Below are 20,328 nucleotides of genomic sequence, written 5' to 3' on the forward strand. Positions count from 1 at the left end.
CCCTTCCCTTAGACGGAAGTGTGTTTAGGCTTTTAGTAATTATCTTATCACGTTATAAATTAATTATAGATTTTCCTCTATATATTTTATATCTCTCCGCCTTTATTAGGCCTCTTCGATTAACTTTCCATTTATTATAAACATCTAAAAATAAATTTTAATGTTTTGTTTATTTGCGACCTTTCCTGAGAGTAGGCGGTCCTAACTTGGAAACCGAAGTTAAACAACGTTGAGCCCTTTGCAATCGTAAATAGCTTTTAAAGAGCTAATGATTTAAAACCTTTTAAATGAATATTTTTAATAAATATTTTATGAAAGAATTTCTTTGAATAGTCTTCGTACTGTTTTCAAAGATGAACTAACGTTTAGTTTATTTATACTACGCAGTTTGCGCTCTGTCGTTACGATAGAGAGAGAGAGTACCACGGTTTCACTTTGCAGAAAGAGTAAATCGATTCTGACGTTTTGTTCATTATTCTTTCAAAGCTTAAATGTTTTAAATTCTTTTAAAGGAACTTTTTAATTGAAAAACCTTTCAGTTTTTTCCTTTGGTCAAATAACATGTTTTTTTGACGAAATGTAATTGGGCTCTTCTCTTAGGTGCGAAATCAAGAGAGAAAGAGAGAGAGATAGAGACGGAGGGAGAGAGAGGAGAGAAAACGTTCCGTTCAAGCGGGTAACGTTGTTCTCGAGTTACTCTCGTCCCTAGTCTCTGCCCGGGGAGAAAGGATAAAACGTTTTTAGTTTTTTATTCTCGTCCCCAGGCTATGTGCGGTGAGAGATTGAAAACGTAGTTTATATGAACTAGTGTTTAGTCTCTTTCCCAGCCACTGAATTTTTTATCTTAAAATATGTTTTCTGTTTTTTGCTGGTATTAATGAGCTTGCATTATACGACTGATTTCGCAATTACTACCTTTTAATGAAGGGTAGAATTGCGTGTTTCAGGTAGAAATCAGTAAAGTTTCGATTTCAGTGAAATAAGTGCAAAACAGAAAATCAAAGTGATAAAGTGATATTTCGCAAAATGTTACAGTGTTGCGTCCAAGGGTTCGTCTGTTCGTGCCTGTCGTTCACCTAGTCCGGGACCTCTTGCAAGCTCCCAAAAAGGGGAGAAGTAATGTCGAACGACTTATGGGTTCGAGAGGCCTTGATCAACGAACAGACGTTTCCCTCTATGGTATCGGGTGTATCTTACCAAGATCTCCCCTACCATAAGACGAGAGAGACGTTTTTTCTCCTCGTCATCCGAAGGCTTTTCGCATAAGAAACCTGTCACAAGGTTTCGAAGCCCTTAAGCGAAAGTCAGTCCTTTCAGGACAGGTCCAGCGTCCTGGTTACAGCCATTAGGACAGCTCTGACCCTATGCAGTCATCGGATAACTGCTCGCCGCCTAACAAAAGCGTAACACAGACTCCGAGAGTCTTTTTTGTTGGCAAAGTGTTGCGGTCACAGACGTTACCCTCGTCTCTTACCACAACCATTTCCGTTGATCCTTAATGGGTTGTACGGCAAGACATGCAAAATATGCTTGCCTCCCTTATGGAAGACTATTCTGCCGATTAGTCCGTTGAGTCTAGCCGTTTATCTCATCGATATCCTGGCTTTCAGCCAACCTAACGTTCCTTTGTGCTTCCTGTTGACGTTGGCGTAGCTAAGTCACGTCAGTCAGGTTGTTTAGAACCACACTCGATGCGGTCTCGTGTGGATTTTCAGCCGCATTTGGACGTTAGGCCACTTGCTGATGCTCCTGTTGACGTTCAAGACGTTCGCTAACAATCGGAGTTGACTTGTTTTGACGCTGTGCGTCAACCTCCGCATTCTAGAGTTGTTTTGACTGCTCAGTCTAGGCAGTCAAAGCAGTCTCGAGTGGACGCTGTGTGTCCTCACGCACCTGTTGTGGTTGACAGTTCAGTTGTTGACAGTTCACAGACTGTCAAGCAGTTACATGACGTTGCGTCCTGGTCCGCTACTAATGCACCAGTGAGTGTGGACTCCGCTTGTAAAGCATTGCCACCACGGTAGGTCTCTCCCTTGCTTGAGACTCAGCTTTTATCGGACAAGGTTCCTGTAGATGAGGAAGTTGCTGTTCCCCCTCCTACTGATATTACCTTGAGGACTCTGTCAGATGGAGAGGAGCCTAAAGCTGCTTAGCCCTCTATGGACTTTAATTAAATCATGATGATTTTTTTTAAGGATCTTTGTCCGGATCTTTTTGTAACTGCTGCTCCTCGTTCGCCTAAACGTCAGAGCTTACACTAGGCCTAGCTACAGTAGGGTCCCGAATTAAGCGTGTTCGAATTACACGATTCCCCTTTTCCACGATCGCTATTTTTCAAAAATAAATTTTCTGTATCCACGAGGCTGTTCAAAGTTCGCGAGTCAAGCACTACAAAATGTATCAAATCTATAGTCTTTTTAAGTATATTGGTAGCCCTAAATACGGTGATTTATAATAAATGTTACCAAACAATATTAACATTACATTTCATTAACATAATTTCATAATGAATAGCCTATTTAAGGATAAAATTCCACATCAACAATGAAATCAACTGTTAACTGTGCGAGTCCAGCTGACAAAATGTAAACAGAAATGTGGTTACGTTCTCGGCAATCTTTATCTTTCTCCAACCTTACGATAATTGTAATGGTAGTGTTAATGATGGTATATTAAAGCATTATTTTTGTTTAGTACAGTATATTTAAAAGCCTTATTTTTCCCTCTGGGCGTTCAAGGTTTTCACGAGTAGACTGGGTTCGTTTATCGGCAGTGAATAGCCTAAACTTCGGTAACGAGTCGTCAATATTTTGTCATATTTTAAACAGTATACATTTGATTTGCAAACATTGGTTTTGTAGAGTAGACGGTAAAATAAAATCTAGAGAGAGAGAGAGAGAGAGAGAGAGAGAGAGAGAGAGAGAGAGAGAGAGAGAGAGAGAGAGAGAGAGAATTTGATGGCAGAAATCTCTCGCTCTCTCTCTCTCTCTCTCTCTCTCTCTCTCTCTCTCTCTCTCTCTCTCTAGATTTTATTTTACCGTCTACTCTACAAAACCAATGTTTGCAAATCAAATGTATACTGTTTAAAATATGACAAAATATTGACGACTCGTTACCGAAGTTTAGGCTATTCACTGCCGATAAACGATAACAAACCCTTTAATGCAAACTAACTGTATCCTTTGATATTCCTCTATATTTATCACGAATTCCTTCTATACCTCCTCAGACACTCTTATTTCAAATATCTAAATTATTCTTATCACAACTAACACCATCTAGTCATTTTCATTCCATTATATCTATTATTCCTCTGGATCTTATTCCCTTTCCTTATTCTGTTTATTCGATGGGATTCGTTTTTCCCTTTACCGTCTTTCAGAATCTATTTTTAGCCACTGGCAACCAAATCCCCCCTTCCCCCGTCTCTCCTGCGAGTCCACCCAGCCTATCTCATCACCCCCCCCCCCCTTCATCCTCCCCTGTTCTAGGTCTGTAACCTTCTGCGTCATAATCTCTCTCTCTCTCTCTCTCTCTCTCTCTCTCTCTCTCTCTCTCTCTCTCTCTCTCTCTCTCTCGTTATACAATACTTACAAATAGATGAAGAAACCAAAAGCGGTTTTCTTGAAGTGTCAATTAATTACAAAACGAAAAAATTATACCGTGTATACATCCATTTCAATCAAAGCTTAAAATACGGTAACCGATTTCGTCCGCAAACCACTATTTTTTAGGAAACACCATTCTATTCCAGAAAATTTTTACTCTTTAAATGTCAATTGCGCTATAATAAAACATGTACTTATGTTGTAAAATTTCGGGTGTGTTTTAAAAATCGAATATTGCTAACTTATTTTTGTTTTACTTTTGGCTGTGATCACATCAGCTGATGTCTAGTTTCCGCGCGAATACAATAACAAAGAATTGTTTACACCATTTCTTAACTTATTCAAACCATCTATACAGTTAATATTACATAAACACCAATGTGTTATAACCTATCATATTTATTGTTTAGTACTTTAAAACCATCTCTCTCTCTCTCTCTCTCTCTCTCTCTCTCTCTCTCTCTCTCTCTCTCTCTCTCTCTCTCTCTCATAGAACGTTATAGCGGTAACCTAATTGTTCGGTGACTTTAAAAATAGGCCTAGTACTTTCTTCTATACCTTTTTTGCATATGGATCCATAATTGAGGTGGGTACAAGTTGACTTATAACTGAAGTTAGGAAAAGTATTTTGGATATGGAAAGGACAATTATCTTTCGTAACAGTTCAGAATTATCGTAAGTTATCACTCTGTCATTAGCGGCAGTTTGCTATTGTGGATTAAACGCATAAGGAAAAAAAAATTTCCAGCTTTGCTACGAATTTAGGAATTTATATGGATACGGTAAGTAAAATATTTGTAATAACAATGTTTACTAAATGTTTGTAATATCATTAGTTATGACTTAGATCATGTGTGTTTAATGCATTCGTTTGTTTATTATGATCGAAGATGGAGCGTAAACAAATGGAAGGTTTCCGTTTCAGGCGGCATCATAAAGAAAAACATTTCATAAATGGCATTCATTTCATTTATTTGAAAGTTCTAATAAAAAATAATTAGAACATTGGTAAGAAAAAATTCAACATATAATCTATACTTGGTAAAATTGCTGTCAATTCAAAAACACAGATGTATAAATGCGTCTGTTTCTTCGTTGTGATCAGAGTTAAACGTAAACAAAACATTGGTTGTCGTTTTCTATTCTGCTTTTTAGCGTGTTTAGGAAACGCATGATATAAAATCGACTTTATTTTGATAATTCTGGATTTTCAATCATACAACAAGCTAGTCTATAGAGTGATGGTTTTGCTATTCACCAGTTGTATTATACTGTACAATAGATATGACAAACATTAAAATTTGTCTGTATTTTGGGTTGTGTTGTAACGGGAAATATATGGTGTTTACACCTATCCTGGTTATAATTTTAACCATTTTTCAAGTTATTAGAACTTTAAAGTATATTAAATGTTTTATTTATTTACAAAAACAATTTGATATTATAAAGAAATACAGTATAGTACAAAGAAAGTATTGGAAATGGGTAGTAAACACATTTGAATAGGCAAATTGCTGGTTGCCATGGCCACAATGGAGTTATTTCTGTTAGTTGTGTTTCGAAATTCGCGATTTTCCATTTACACGAGGTCATTAATCGACCAAATTCTCGCATAATTTGGGACCCTACTGTACTTCGAAGTCGTTGTTTTTAAGCTAGTGCTCTCTCGCTCTCCTAGAGAGCTTTACGTTTGCTAGGCGACTGGTTTATCACCAGGAGGAGTTTGGGGGATACAGCCTTTGCTTTCCCTTCTTTTAAACTGGCTTATAGAGCGAGAGTCTGATATGACACGAGAGAAGTTCTCGGCTTGGGAGTTCATGCCTCTGCCCAGATAGAATTCTCAAATCTCGTAGACTCTCCCTGGCGCCTGGCCAGGAGACGCTCCAAGTTTTTTACAGGTCAACTTCACAGCTGTTTTCGAGCCTTTGAAGTTTTGCTTTACAATTATGTCATGCATAAACAAGGCTTTCAGGGATGGAAAGCGGTACCGCCTCAGTCGCTAACCCCGTCTGTTGCCGCACCTGCTCCCGTAGACCCTAAATGGGCTTTGCTGCAAGACATGCAGTCCAAGCTTGCGTCCTTGATAGAGGACTTTAATGTGGAGAAGGTTGCTGCCGAACCTTCTGGCCAACAACCTTCCAACCGGTCGGTTGTGCGTCCTGTTGACGCTGAGGTAACCTTCTCGCGTCTGCCAGTTGAGGTGGTTCCTCCACCGATGCGACCCAGTGTGGGTTGCCAGCCGCACGTTGACGTTAAGCGACGCTCGGAGGTGGTTGTTGACGTTCAGGACGTTCAACAACCAGCAGAGGTGACTTGTTTTGACGCAGTGCGTCAACCTCAGCAACCCGGTATGGTGTTGACTGCACAACCCAGACGGTCTAGACAGTCTCGGGTGGACGCTGTGCTTCCTCGCGCACCCATGGTTGTTGACAGTTCACAGACTGTGCAGCAGTTCCATGATGTTGCGTCCGGCTCCGTCACGCATGCACCAGTGCGACCGGCCTCAGCGAGCCAGACGTTGCCCACTCCGTTGCCGTTTCCTCATCAGTTTTCGGATGAGGAACTATCTGATGAGGACGTTGCTGAACAACAAGACGATCAGCCCCCAGAATAGATCAAGCCCTGCTATCCATCCAGAAGATGCTGAAGAAGGAACGCTGCTCAGTCAGGCTGTGGATGAATCTGGTAGGGACGCTGTCATCCGTGGAACAATTTGTGTCACTAGGAAGACTACACCTCCGTCCTCTTCAATACCATCTAGCTTTTCACTGGAAAAAGGACAAGACGCTAGAAGCGGTCTCGATCCCGATTTCCGAAAAGATAAAGTCTTGTCTGACTTGGTGGAAGGACAATATCAACCTAAGAGAGGGTCTTCCCCTGGCTGTTCAGACTCCCAACCACGTTCTCTTCTCGGACGCATCGGACGTGGGCTGGGGCACGACACTAGACGGTCGGGAATGCTCAGGACTGTGGAACTCGAGTCAGAGGAGCATGCATATCAACTGCAAGGAGCTGTTGGCAGTACATCTGGCCTTGAAAAGCTTCAAGTCTCTCCTTCGAGGCAAAGTGGTGGAAGTAAACTCAGACAACACCACGGCCTTGGCGTACATCTCCAAACAAGGAGGTACCCACTCACTGACGTTGTACGAGATCGCAAGGGACCTGCTCATCTGGTCAAAAGGTCAAGACATCTCCCTAGTAACGAGGTTCATCCTAGGCATCTTGAATGTCATAGCAGATTGTCTCAGTCGGAAAGGGCAAGTAATTCCAACAGAATGGACCCTCCACAAGGATGTGTGCAAGAGACTTTGGGCCACTTGGGGCCAACCAACCATAGATCTCTTTGCAACCTCGCTGACCAAGAGGCTTCCAATTTATTGCTCCCCAGTCCCGGACCCAGCAGCAATACATATAGATGCCTTCCTCCTAGATTGGTCACATCTGGATCTCTACGCATTCCCACCGTTCAAGATTGTCAACAAGGTACTGCAGAAGTTCGCCTCTCACGAAGGGACAAGGTTGACGTTAGTTGCTCCCCTCTGGCCCGCGAGAGAATGGTTCACCGAGGTACTTCGATGGCTAGTAGACGTTCCCAGAAGTCTTACTCTAAGGGTGGACCTTCTACGTCAGCCTCACGTAAAGAAGGTACACCAAAGCCTCCTCGCTCTTCGTCTGACTGCCTTCAGACTATCGAAAGACTCTCGAGAGCTAGAGGCTTTTCGAAGGAGGCAGCCAGTGCGATTGCTAGAGCAAGGAGAGCATCCACCATTAGAGTCTACCAATCGAAGTGGGAAGTCTTCCGAGACTGGTGCAAGTCAGTTTCTGTATCCTCGACCAGTACCTCTGTAGCTCAAATAGCTGATTTTCTCTTATACCAGAGAAAAGGACGATCCCTTTCAGCTCCCACTATCAAGGGCTACAGAAGCATGTTGGCATCGGTCTTCCGGCATAGAGGCTTAGATCTTTCCAACAATAAAGATCTTCAAGACCTCCATAAGTCTTTTGAGACCACCAAGGAGCGTCGTTTGGCTACCCCTGGTTGGAATTTAGACGTGGTACTAAGATTCCTCATGTCAGACAGGTTTGAGCCGCTACAATCAGCCTCCCTGAAAGATCTCACTCTAAAGACTCTTTTCCTGGTATGCTTAGCCTCAGCTAAAAGAGTCAGTGAGATTCATGCCTTCAGCAAGAACATCGGATTTTCGTCAGAAAAAGCCACCTGTTCGCTACAACTTGGTTTTCTAGCCAAAAATGTGCTGCCTTCTCGGCCTTGGCCTAAATCTTTCGATATTCCCAGCTTATCGGAGATTGTAGGCAATGAACTAGAAAGAGTCTTATGCCATGTGAGAGCTCTTAAGTTCTATTTAAAGCGTACCAAACCTTTACGAGGCCAATCTGAAGCTTTATGGTGTTCAGTTAAGATACCATCTTTGCCTATGTCAAAGAATGCTTTATCATACTTTATCAGACTGTTAATACGAGAAGCTCATTCACATCTGAGTGAGGAAGACCGAGCTTTGCTTAAGGTGAAGACGCACGAAGTTAGAGCTGTTGCAACTTCCTTGGCCTTTAAGCAAAATAGATCTCTGCGAAGTATAATGGACGTAACCTATTGGAGAAGCAAGTCAGTGTTCGCGTCTTTTTATCTAAAGGATGTCCAGTCTCTTTACGAGGACTGCTACACACTGGGACCATTCGTAGCAGCGAGTGCAGTAGTGGGTGAGGGCTCAACCACTACAATTCCCTAATTCCAGATCCTTTTAATCTTTCTCTTGAAATGTTTTTTAATGTTGTTTTTATGGGTTGTCCGGAAGGCTAAGAAGCCTTTCGCATCCTGGTTGATTTGGCGGGTGGTCAAAGTCATTTCTTGAGAGCGCCTAGATTAGGGGTTTGATGAGGTCCTGTTGTATGGGTTGCAACCCTTGATACTTCAGCTCCTAGGGGTCGATCAGCATCCTAAGAGGATCGCGAGGCTCCGTAAGGAAGACGTACTTATAAGGCAGAGTAATCGTTCAAGTCGACTTCCTTACCAGGTACCTATTTATTTTGTTTTTGTTATTTTGATAACTTCTAAAATGAAATAAAAACTCTTAGCTCATAAAATGTAAACATATATTACTGGTCTCTACCCACCATCCTGGGTGTGAATCAGCTGTATATTCACCGGCTAAGTTAAATATTTAAAAATGATATTTTAATTATAAAATAAATTTTTGAATATACTTACCCGGTGAATATATAAATTAAATGACCCTCCCTTCCTCCCCAATAGAGACGCAGTGGGACGAGGAGAAAATTGAGTCTTTGTTTACATAGAGCTTGGTATCTAGCCGACAGATGGCGCTGTTGGGCACACCCGCAACCTGTATAGCGATCGCTGGCGAGTTTTTTCTGTACAGTTTGTCTGTCGAGCAACAGAGTTGCAGCTATATATTCACTGGGTAAGTATATTCAAAAATTTATTTTATAATTAAAATATCATTTTTTAAATATTTAACTTAGCCGGTGAATATATAATAGCTGCAACTCTGTTGCTCGACAGACACATACATAAAAAACTCGCAAGCGATCGCTATGCAGGTTGCGGGTGTGCCCACCAGCGCCAACTGTCGGCCAGATACCACTCTCGATGTAAACAAAACCTTCAATTTCTTCTCTGTCGACATGTCGACAAGACGTACTTTTACTCGCTGTAGAACCTGGAGTTTTTCCCATCATATTTGGTGAAGTACTTTAATTTGGTTTGAGCTTTCGCAGTACAGGTGTTTTTCTTCAAATAAATCCTTGAACTCTTTTTTGAATCGGATTAATTGTTGATGACTTAGATCGTTTTTTGGGATTTTCCCTTGACTAATTCAAAATGGCTGACCCTTCTCAAGTTCCCAAGTTTCGAAAGTGTAATGCTAGGGACTGTAATAAGCGTCTTCCAAAGGCTTCTCTCGACCCTCACACTGTTTGTTCCAATTGTCGGGGTAAATCCTGTCAATTGGGAGATCGGTGTGAGGAATGCGTGGGCCTTTCGGAATTCGATTTTATCGAATTTGATAAATATACACGCAGACTAGAGAGAGATAGGGTAAGGAGAAGTTCTTCTAGGTCTGTAGATTTTTCCTCTCCACATGCCCCTGAACCTAATCCTTCCCCTGTAGTGGTTGTTCCTAACCCCCCTCCTAGCACTCAGGAACCGTCTATGCAAGACATGATGCGTGCTATTCATGCCTTGAGGGAGAGAGTTGAGGCTTTAGCAAGTGACCGAAATCAACTCATGGCGGACGTAAAGGAACTCAAGTGCCAAAGTGCCACGGCGGAAAGTGTCAAAGTGCCTAGTGTTACGCAAAGTGTTGTGGACAGTGTTGCGACCGAGGGTTCGTCTGTTCGTGCCTGTCGTCCACCTAGTCCGGGACCTCTTGCAAGCTCCCAAGCCCAGGGGAGAAGCAATGTTGTACGACTTATGGGTTCGAGAGGCCTTGATCAGCGAACAGACGTTCCCTCTTTGGTATCAGGCGGATCTCGTCAAGATCGCCCCTACCAAAGTAAGACGAGAGAGCCCGTTTTTACCTCGTCGTCCGAAGGTGTTTCACGTAAGAAACCTTGGACCAAGGTCTCTAGACCTTTAAAGCGTAAGTCTGTCCCTTCAGGACAAGTCCAACGTCCCGGATGTAGCCACTGGGACAGTTCGGACCCGTTGCCGTCATCTGATGACTGCTCGCCGCCTAAGAGAGGCAAAGTTGTGCCGTCTCATTCGCTAACCCCGTCTGTTACCGCACCTGCTTCCGTAGACCCTAAATGGGTGTTACTGCAAGACATGCAGTCTAAGCTTGCGTCCTTGATGGAGGACTACAACGCTGAGAAGGTTTCCGTTGAACCTACTGGCCTTCAGCCATCCAAGCGTTCTGTTGTGCGTCCTGTTGACGTGGATGTAGCTTTCTCGCGTCAACCAGTTGGGGTGGTACCTCCACCGATGCGACCCAGTGTGGATTTCCAGCCGCACGTTGACGTTAGGCAACGCACAGATGCGATTGGTGACGTTCAGGACGTTCATCAACCATCAGAGTTGACTTGTTTTGACGCGGTGCGTCAACCTCCGCAACCCGGTATGGTGTTGACTGCACAACCCAGACGGTCTAAACAGTCTCGGGTGGACGCTGTGCGTCCTCGCGCACCTGTTGTTGTTGACAGTTCCCAGACTGTTCAGCAGTTCCAGGACGCTGCGTCCGGCTCCGTCACGTACGCACCAGTGCGACCGGACTCTGCGAGTCAAACGTTGCCTACACCTTTGCCGTTTTCTCATCAGTTATCGGATGAGGAACTGTCAGATGAGGACGTTGCTGAACCACAGCCTGAGGATCAGCCTTCAGAATTAGATGAGCCTAAAGCAGTTCAACATCCTTGGACTTTAGAAAAGTCATGGTTGTTTTTAAAGAGTTGTTCCCTGATCACTTTATTTCTGTGGCTCCGCGTTCGCCGCCGTCCGAGTTTGTCTTAGGCGTTCCTGCTACCATGCCTGCCTTTACTAAACTCGTTCTCTCTCGCTCATCCAAGAGAGCTTTACGGCTGTTAGGCGATTGGTTAGAGACCAAGAGGAGTTTAGGGAAGACGGCGTTTGCCTTCCCCCCATCTAAACTCTCGTCTAGATCGAGCGTCTGGTATGCCACGGGAGAAGTTCTCGGCTTGGGAGTTCCTGCCTCTGCCCAGGGCGACTTCTCAAGTCTTGTAGACTCTCCCCGCCGCCTTGCCATGAGACGCTCGAAGATTAGTTGGTCACCCTCGGACCTGGACCACCTTCTTAAAGGCATATTTAGGGTGTTTGAAGTCTTTAACTTCCTGGACTGGTGTTTGGGAGCCCTGAGTAGGAAAATCTCATCTGCCGATAGGGATGTTTCCTTACTCATTATGTCCTGCATGGACAAGGCCGTCCGCGATGGGTCCAACAAGCTTGCCGCTTCATTCACGTCCGGAGTCCTTAAGAAACGAGAGTCTCTGTGCTCTTTTCTGTCAGCAGGAGTGACGCCATGCCAAAGATCTGAGCTACTCTTTGCGCCCTTGTCTAAGTGCTTGTTTCCTGAAGTCTTGGTTAAGGAAATTGCCTTGTCTTTAGTGCAGAAGGACACCCACGATTTAGTTGCGTCCTCGGCTCGCAAAGCTCCCCCTTTGCCTGCCTTGTCTGCTAGACCTAGGATAGACACTCCAGCGTCCATGTTTATCCCGCCCTTTCGTGGCAGAGCCTCCAGCAGGGGAGGTGCTCGTGCCGAAGGGAAGAGAGGAAAGAGGAAAGGATCCAAGTCCTCTAAGGTCAGAGTCTGACTGCCCGCAACTTCAGACAGCAGTAGGTGCCAGACTCAAGAACTTCTGGCAAGCCTGGGAGAAGAGAGGCGCAGATCAACAATCTGTGAGGTTGCTCAGAGAGGGGTACAAAATCCCTTTTGTACGCAGACCTCCTCTAGCGACGTCCCCCATCGATCTCTCTCCCAGGTACCGAGAGGAAGAAAAGAGACAAGCCCTGAAACTGGAAGTGTCTCTTATGCTAGAGAAGGGAGCGGTGGTCAAAGTCTCGGACCTTCAATCACCGGGGTTTTACAACCGTCTCTTCCTAGTATCAAAGAAGACAGGAGGTTGGAGACCGGTGCTAGACATCAGTGCTCTGAATGTCTTTGTCACAAAGACGAAGTTTACCATGGAGACCACAAAGTCAGTCCTAGCAGCGGTCAGAAAGGGAGACTGGATGGTCTCTCTAGACCTAAGGGACGCTTACTTCCACATCCCCATTCACTCAGACTCCCAACCTTTTCTGAGATTCGTCTTCGAAGATGTGGTGTACCAGTTTCGGGCCCTGTGCTTTGGCCTAAGCACAGCTCCTCTCGTGTTTACGAGGCTTATGAGGAATGTGGCAAAATTCCTCCATTTATCGGACATCCGAGCCTCCCTTTATTTGGACGACTGGCTTCTCAGAGCCTCTTCCAGTCATCGCTGTCTGAAGGATCTCAATTGGACTCTAGATCTGACCAAGGAATTGGGACTCCTAGTCAACTTGGAAAAGTCACAGCTGGTCCCATCCCAAACTATTCTGTATTTAGGGATGGAGATTCACAGTCAAGTTTTTCGGGCTTTTCCGTCGGCCCCCAGAATAGATCAAGCCCTGCTCGTCATCCAGAAGATGTTGAAGAAAGAACGCTGCTCAGTCAGGCTTTGGATGAGTCTGGTAGGAATGCTGTCATCCCTGGAGCAATTTGTCTCGCTAGGAAGGCTACACCTCCGACCTCTACAATTCCATCTGGCTTTTCACTGGAAAAAGGACAAGACGCTAGAGGCGGTCTCGATCCCGATTTCCGAAAAGATAAAGACTTGTCTGACTTGGTGGAAGGACAATATCAGCCTACGAGAGGGTCTTCCCCTGGCAGTTCAGAAACCCAACCACGTTCTCTTCTCGGACGCATCGGACTTGGGCTGGGGCGCGACGCTGGACGGTCGGGAATGCTCAGGTCTGTGGAACTCAAGTCAGAGGAGCATGCATATCAACAGCAAGGAGCTTTTGGCGGTTCATCTGGCCTTGATAAGCTTCGAGAATCTCCTTCGAGGCAAGGTGGTGAAGGTCAACTCGGACAACACCACGGCCTTGGCGTACATTTCCAAACAGGGAGGTACCCACTCATTGACTCTGTACGAGATCGCAAGGGACCTACTCATCTAGTCAAAAGATCGAGGCATCTCCCTAGTAACGAGGTTCATCCAGGGCGACTTGAACGTCCTAGCGGATTGTCTCAGTCGGAAAGGTCAAGTAATTCCAACCGAATGGACCCTCCACAAGGATGTGTGCAAGAGACTTTGGGCGGCTTGGGGTCAATCCACCATAGATCTCTTTGCAACCTCGCTGACCAAGAGGCTTCCAATCTATTGCTCTCCAGTCCCAGACCCAGCAGCAATACATATAGATGCCTTCCTCCTAGATTGGTCACATCTAGATCTTTACGCATTCCCACCATTCAAGATTGTCAACAAGGTACTGCAGAAATTCGCCTCTCACGAAGGGACAAGGTTGACGTTAGTTGCTCCCCTCTGGCCCGCGAGAGAATGGTTCACCGAGGTACTTCGATGGCTGGTAGACATTCCCAGAAGTCTTCCTCTAAGAGTAGACCTTCTACGTCAGCCACACGTAAAGAAGGTACACCAAAGCCTCCACACTCTTCGTCTGACTGCCTTCAGACTATCGAAAGACTCTCGAGAGCTAGAGGCTTTTCGAAGGAGGCAGCCAGTGCGATTGCTAGAGCGAGGAGAGCGTCTACCATTAGAGTTTACCAATCGAAGTGGGAAGTCTTCCGAGACTGGTGCATGTCAGTTTCCGTATCCTCGTCCAGTACCTCTGTAGCCCAAATAGCTGATTTTCTCTTATACCTGAGAAAAGTACGATCCCTTTCAGCTCCTACGATCAAGGGCTACAGAAGCATGTTGGCCTCGGTCTTCCGGCATAGAGGCTTAGATCTTTCCAACAATAAAGATCTGCAAGACCTCCTTAAGTCTTTTGAGACCTCTAAGGAACGTCGTTTGGCTACACCTGGGTGGAATTTAGACGTGGTCCTAAGATTCCTCATGTCAGACAGGTTTGAGCCTTTACATTCAGCCTCCCTGAAAGATCTCACTCTTAAAACTTTTTTCCTGGTATGCTTAGCCTCGGCTAAAAGAGTCAGTGAGCTTCATGCCTTCAGCAAGAACATCGGGTTTTCGTCAGAAAAAGCTACTTGTTCTCTGCAGCTTGGTTTCCTAGCCAAAAATGAGCTACCTTCTCGTCCTTGGCCTAAATCTTTCGATATTCCTAGCTTATCGGAGATCGTAGGCAATGAACTAGAAAGAGTATTATGCCCTGTTAGAGCTCTTAAGTTCTACTTAACTCGTACTAAACCTTTACGAGGCCAATCTGAAGCGTTATGGTGTTCGGTTAAGAAACCATCCTTGCCTATGTCAAAGAATGCTTTGTCATATTTTATCAGATTGTTAATACGAGAAGCTCATTCACACTTGAGTGAGGAAGACCGATCTTTGCTTAAGGTTAAGACGCACGAGGTTAGAGCTGTAGCAACTTCCGTGGCCTTTAAGCAAAATAGATCTCTGCAAAGTATCATGGACGCAACCTATTGGAGAAGCAAGTCAGTGTTCACGTCATTTTACTTGAAAGATGTCCAGACTCTTTACGAGAACTGCTACACACTGGGACCATTCGTAGCAGCGAGTGCAGTAGTGGGTGAGGGCTCAACCACTACAATTCCCTAATTCTATATCCTTTTAATCTGTCTCTTGAAATGTTTTTTAATGTTGTTTTTATGGGTTGTCCGGAAGGCTAAGAAGCCTTTCGCATCCTGGTTGATTTGGCGGGTGGTCAAAGTCATTTCTTGAGAGCGCCCAGATTAGGGGTTTGATGAGGTCCTGTTGTATGGGTTGCAGCCCTTGATACTTCAGCTCCTGGGAGTCTGTCAGCATCCTAAGAGGATCGCGAGGCTCCGTAAGGAAGACGTACTTACAAGGCAGAGTAATCGTCTAAGTCGACTTCCTTACCAGGTACCTATTTATTTTGGTTTTGTTATATTGATAACTGTCAAAATGAAAAAACTCTTAGCTTATACGATGTAAACATATTTAACTCTGGTCTCTACCCACCTCCTTGGGTGTGAATCAGCTATTATATATTCACCGGCTAAGTTAAATATTTAAAAATGATATTTTAATTATAAAATAAATTTTTGAATATACTTACCCGGTGAATATATAAATTAAACGACCCTCCCTTCCTCCCCAATAGAGACGCAGTGGGATGAGAAGAAATTGAAGGTTTTGTTTACATCGAGAGTGGTATCTGGCCGACAGTTGGCGCTGTTGGGCACACCCGCAACCTGCATAGCGATCGCTCGCGAGTTTTTTATGTATGTGTCTGTCGAGCAACAGAGTTGCAGCTATTATATATTCACCGGGTAAGTATATTCAAAAATTTATTTTATAATTAAAATATCATATTTTTTCTTCGGGCAAGTTCTTCCAGTTTAAAGTCTTGTGCTTTGGTCTATCAACTCCCCCCCTCCCCCCCCCCCAGGTGTTCACTCAAGTGTTCCCTCTAGGCTCAGCTTGGGCATATGCTAATGGCATCCAGCTTTTGTACCAAGGTTCCTGAACAACTGGTTAATCCTATTATCCTCAGAGAAACTCCTGCAATATTAGGACAGATATCTCTCCTTTTGTCAAGATCTTGGGATTGTAGTAAATCTGGAAATGTCCAGCCTCTTGTCCAGGATGATGTACTACCTATGGATGAGAGTGGACATAATAGTAGGGAAAGTTTTTCCTTCTGAAGATTGAGTAACCAGACTCTAAATGGTAGTATGCTCATTTTTCAAGCCTTCAGTATCCCCCAACTTTTCATTGGCAGCAGCTTCTAAGCCATTTATCATTATTCAGTGGTGTCTGAAGAAACGCTAGTCTCACGGAGCAGCTATCCTCCTCATTGCCTAGTTCCTATTTAACAGGAAGTAAGATCCATTCTGGACTAGTAGCTGAGGGATGAAAATCTTGTCAAAGTGACTAGTGGAGTCCCCTATTCCAGAACTACTGATTTTTTAGATGCATCAAAGGAATGATGGGGTTTGAATTTAAGAGTTACCGCAGTCCTCTTGTTAAATGTGGAGAAGAACTTGCATATCAGTATACTATAAATAAAGGTAGCCCTGTTGGCACTACAGTTGTATCAACAGAGTTGATGAGCAACAACAATACATCAACAAACAAGGAGGTACTGCACCTAAGCAATACTTGCTCAGAAATGAACTGAAAAACATAGTGCATCTGTCAGCATGATTTATTCCCTCAAAAGGAATGTGGTAGTCAATAAGCCGAGTCGATATACTGAGGACATACTATAGGTTCTTCCAGGACTGCCTTTCTGTGACAGTAATCTAGCACTATCTCTCAAGGACTCTGGATCCTCACTTTTGTTGTTTACATTACCTTTCTGTCGATGGATTCTATAGTAATGGAATTTCAGATATATCAGATATAATTCTATACATTATTTACTATATCTCGGTTAGTCAACCGATTAGGGATTCAGTGTAATTATTCCTTATTGTGGTCATAGCTGAGCTTAGATTAATTAATGATATCTTAATTATATTTATCCTTTGGGAGTTTTTAAGAGATCTTCATCAAATAGTGTTGTAATTTGAATAAATATTTTAGAGAAAATTTTGATACATGCTATGATTATAATAAATTTATTCTGTGTTTTATCCGCATTTATTCATCACAATTATTATTTTGTAATTCAAGTGCAGTGTAATATAACATTCTGCAAAGGCCATGGTGTCCTTTCAACACCTAGCTGCTTTACTTTTAGCCTACTTATATACCTTTGTTCTTGCTTCCTGTCTTGCATTTTGCTGCCTAACCCCTCAACTGTTACAGTACTTCATATGGCAACTTCAGAGTTTTCCCCAAGTTGCAGATTGGTGCCAGGCCCTGTGACCCAAATGCATAAATACAATCCATACTTTTTTCCAGCTTCAATAGATTCTGTTTATTAAATGTTATAAGTAAACTGCTACAGACCAAATGTTTTGTGATTTTATTTTTTTCTGAGTAAAAACAAGGATGATATTCTTCTCTTATACAGTATACAAGAAACAGTGGATACCATCTCTTAATGGTCGTTACTTTTATATTTCCAACGGATATTGGTCATCCTTAAAATCTTCGTCCTCTCATATAGTTTTGCATTTGATGGTACGTGTTGCTTGTGTGTATACTGACAAACTACTTTTTTCTGTTGTTATTCAATGTTTCCTAATACAATTTTGAGTACTGTCAAGACTTCCCTGTCACCTTATCAAATTATAAGTACAATATACTTATTTCTATGACAATCATGGGACTTGTGTACTGTATTGCAATACATGATGGATATGTAATTCTTTCTGTCATCTAAGTCTTCTGATTCAGGAAAGTTTAAGGTATTGTTTGGTAGCCTACCAGATATTTTGAGCCCAATGGAACCAATTAGTTTCCCTAAATTTCATACATTGGGCAACTGGAAATTTTCTGATCGTCACACCTGACCTAGTCAGTTGGGGGCTGTAAGTGTAGAATAGGTAGTATGTTAACATTGTTTTTTCGTAATTACAGTTGTCAGTACAAAGTATGCTCTGTAATATTCTCTGGCAAATATCACAAGATCCTTGGATGTAATTTATTTTCCTGTAATGTCTTTTCAAAATAATTTTACCCAGCTTTTAGAGATTGCAATTGGTAATGAAATAAGATGGTTTGTATTTTCATAAATAATTTTTTCTAATTGTTAGGGATTTTCATGTTAGTATTTGTGACAGCTTATGGAGCGTAATTTTCCGTATGCTAATGTATTTAAGCATATTTCTATGATAAAAGTGTTGGGGTCGTGTTGTTCTTTCATATTTTCATGTTTGTTATACTGTACAAGACATTAAACAGGCTCATTGCGTTTGTTTTCTTTTATTTATTTATTACTAGTATAATTCTAAGTATAGACTAGAATTGTCAATTTGGAATCAATTTTTTTCATATGATAAGAAAAGGTACACTTAGTTCCTTTTTAGATATTTAGGTTACATTTTTGTGCTATAGATGTAAGTTGCCTTAAATTTGTTAAACAGGATTGATGTTTATGAAATTATTTTATACATTAAAATTGTATATCTACATCTTACTGTACTTCGGTTGTGAGAATTAGCGATGAATCATAGTTCATAGTGTAATGGTAAAGTTTTCACTACTATATCTTTATTTGAAGACTTGAAACAGTCAGTGTCTAGTAACATTCATTATTCAATTTCATCTAGACTCTTTGGATAGAAACTTATATTCTGTTCTAATAATCTTTTCGTACTATTTCCGATAGGAAAAGAAAAAAGGTACATAACTCTAGTTGCTCTGTATGACAAAGCTCTACTATAATTTTCTTCATGATGTTCCTGTTCTAGCAATATCATTCCTTAATAATGTACTATTATTGGACTGGGGCCAAAATAGTCCTTTCATATTCTTATATCTATGAAGGGAAAAATTAGTGATTTGTATATTTATCGCTCAGTTTAGCACATGTCTGTGGATGTTGGTTTAAACTTCTTTCACCAGATAGGTAGTAGGTTAGCCAGGGCACCAGCCACCCATTGAGATACCACTGCTAGAGAGTTATTGGAGCCTTTTGACTGCCCAGACAGTACTACGTTGGATCCCTCTCTCTAGTTATTGCTCATTTTTTCTTTGCCTACACATACACTAAATAGTCTGGCCTATTCTTCCTCATACACCTGACAACACTGAGATTACCAAACAATTCTTCTTTGCTTAAGGGGTTAATTAGTGCAATGTAATTGTTCAGTGGCTACTTTCCTCTTGGTAAGGGTAGACGTGACTCTTTAGCTTTGATAAGCAGCACTTCTGTTCTGGTTTTGGGAAGTTTTTATAGTTTATATATGATGGATTAATTTAATGTAGTTAATGTTAAAATATTTTATTTTAATTTTTCATGAAGTACTTGGGGTCTGTTGTTGTAGCAAATAGTGGAGTGGAAGCAGATGTATGTCAGAGAGTGAATGAAGGAGGCAAAGTGTTGGGGGCAGTGAAGGGTGTGGTAAAGAATAGAGGGTTAGGCATCAATGTAAAGAGAGTTCTGTATGAGAAAGTTATTGTACCAACTGTGATGTATGGATCGGAGTTGTGGGGAATGAAAGTGACGGGGGAGAGACAGAAATTGAATGTGTTTGAGATGAAGTGTCTGAGGAGTATGGCTGGTATATCTCGAGTAGATAAGGATAGGAACAAAGTAGTGAGAGTGAGAACGGGTGTAAGAAATTATTTAGCAGCTAGAGTGGATATGAATGTGTTGAGGTGGTTTGGCTATATTGAGAGTATGGAAAATGGCGGTTTGCTAAAGAAGGTGATGAATGCAAGAGTTGATGGGAGAAGTACAAGAGGAAGGCCAAGGTTTGGTTGGATGGATGGAGTAAAGAAAGCTCTGGGTGATAGGAGGGTAGATGTGAGAGAGGCAAGAGAGCGCGCTAGAAATAGGAATGAATGGCGAGTGATTGTGACGCAGTTCTGGTAGGCCTGCTGCTCCTTCCGGTCGCCTTGGATGACTGCAGAGGTAGCAGCAGTAGGGGATTCACGTTATGAAGCTTCATCTGTGTTGGATAACAGGGGAGGGTGGCTGTGGCAACCTAGCAGTACCACCCGAACTCGGTCGAGTCTATCGTCAGGCTGGGAGGAGCATAAAGAGGAAAGGTCTCCTTTTTTCCTTTGTTTGATGTCGGTTACCCCCCAAAATTGGGAGAAGTGCCTTGGTATATAGATAGATTACCTCTCTTGAAATTTATTTAGTGCCTTGTTTCCTTTCCTCACTGCGCTATTTTTCCCTGTTGGAGCCCTTGGGCTCATAGCATCCTGCTTCTCGAACTAGGGTTGTAGCTTAGCTTGTAATAATAACAATAATAATAAAGGGGAAGACTATTAAATAAATTTAGGGATAACTAAAAGATTTAGGCTATGCTATAGCTAAATAAGTTAAAATTATGTCTTAGGTTATTATTTAAAATTCATAGGTAAAACAAACTGGAAGCTAAGAGTTATATAGTATCACCCAGCCATGGTAAAATAAGTACAAAACTAACAAGAGCTTGGCTGATGGCTGTGGAGCATGCCAGCATCTTAC

The 20,328-nt window shown here is 42.6% G+C and overlaps 1 protein-coding gene across 3 annotated transcripts in view; it reads left to right on the top strand.

Moving 5' to 3' along the window:
• Window positions 1–20,328, top strand: part of LOC137621656 (uncharacterized) — a 217,435-nt gene that overhangs the window by 164,622 nt on the left and 32,485 nt on the right. The window lies entirely within an intron of this gene.

This window comes from Palaemon carinicauda, chromosome 28, assembly GCF_036898095.1.
Source record: "Palaemon carinicauda isolate YSFRI2023 chromosome 28, ASM3689809v2, whole genome shotgun sequence".
Taxonomy (NCBI): Eukaryota; Metazoa; Arthropoda; class Malacostraca; order Decapoda; family Palaemonidae; genus Palaemon; species Palaemon carinicauda.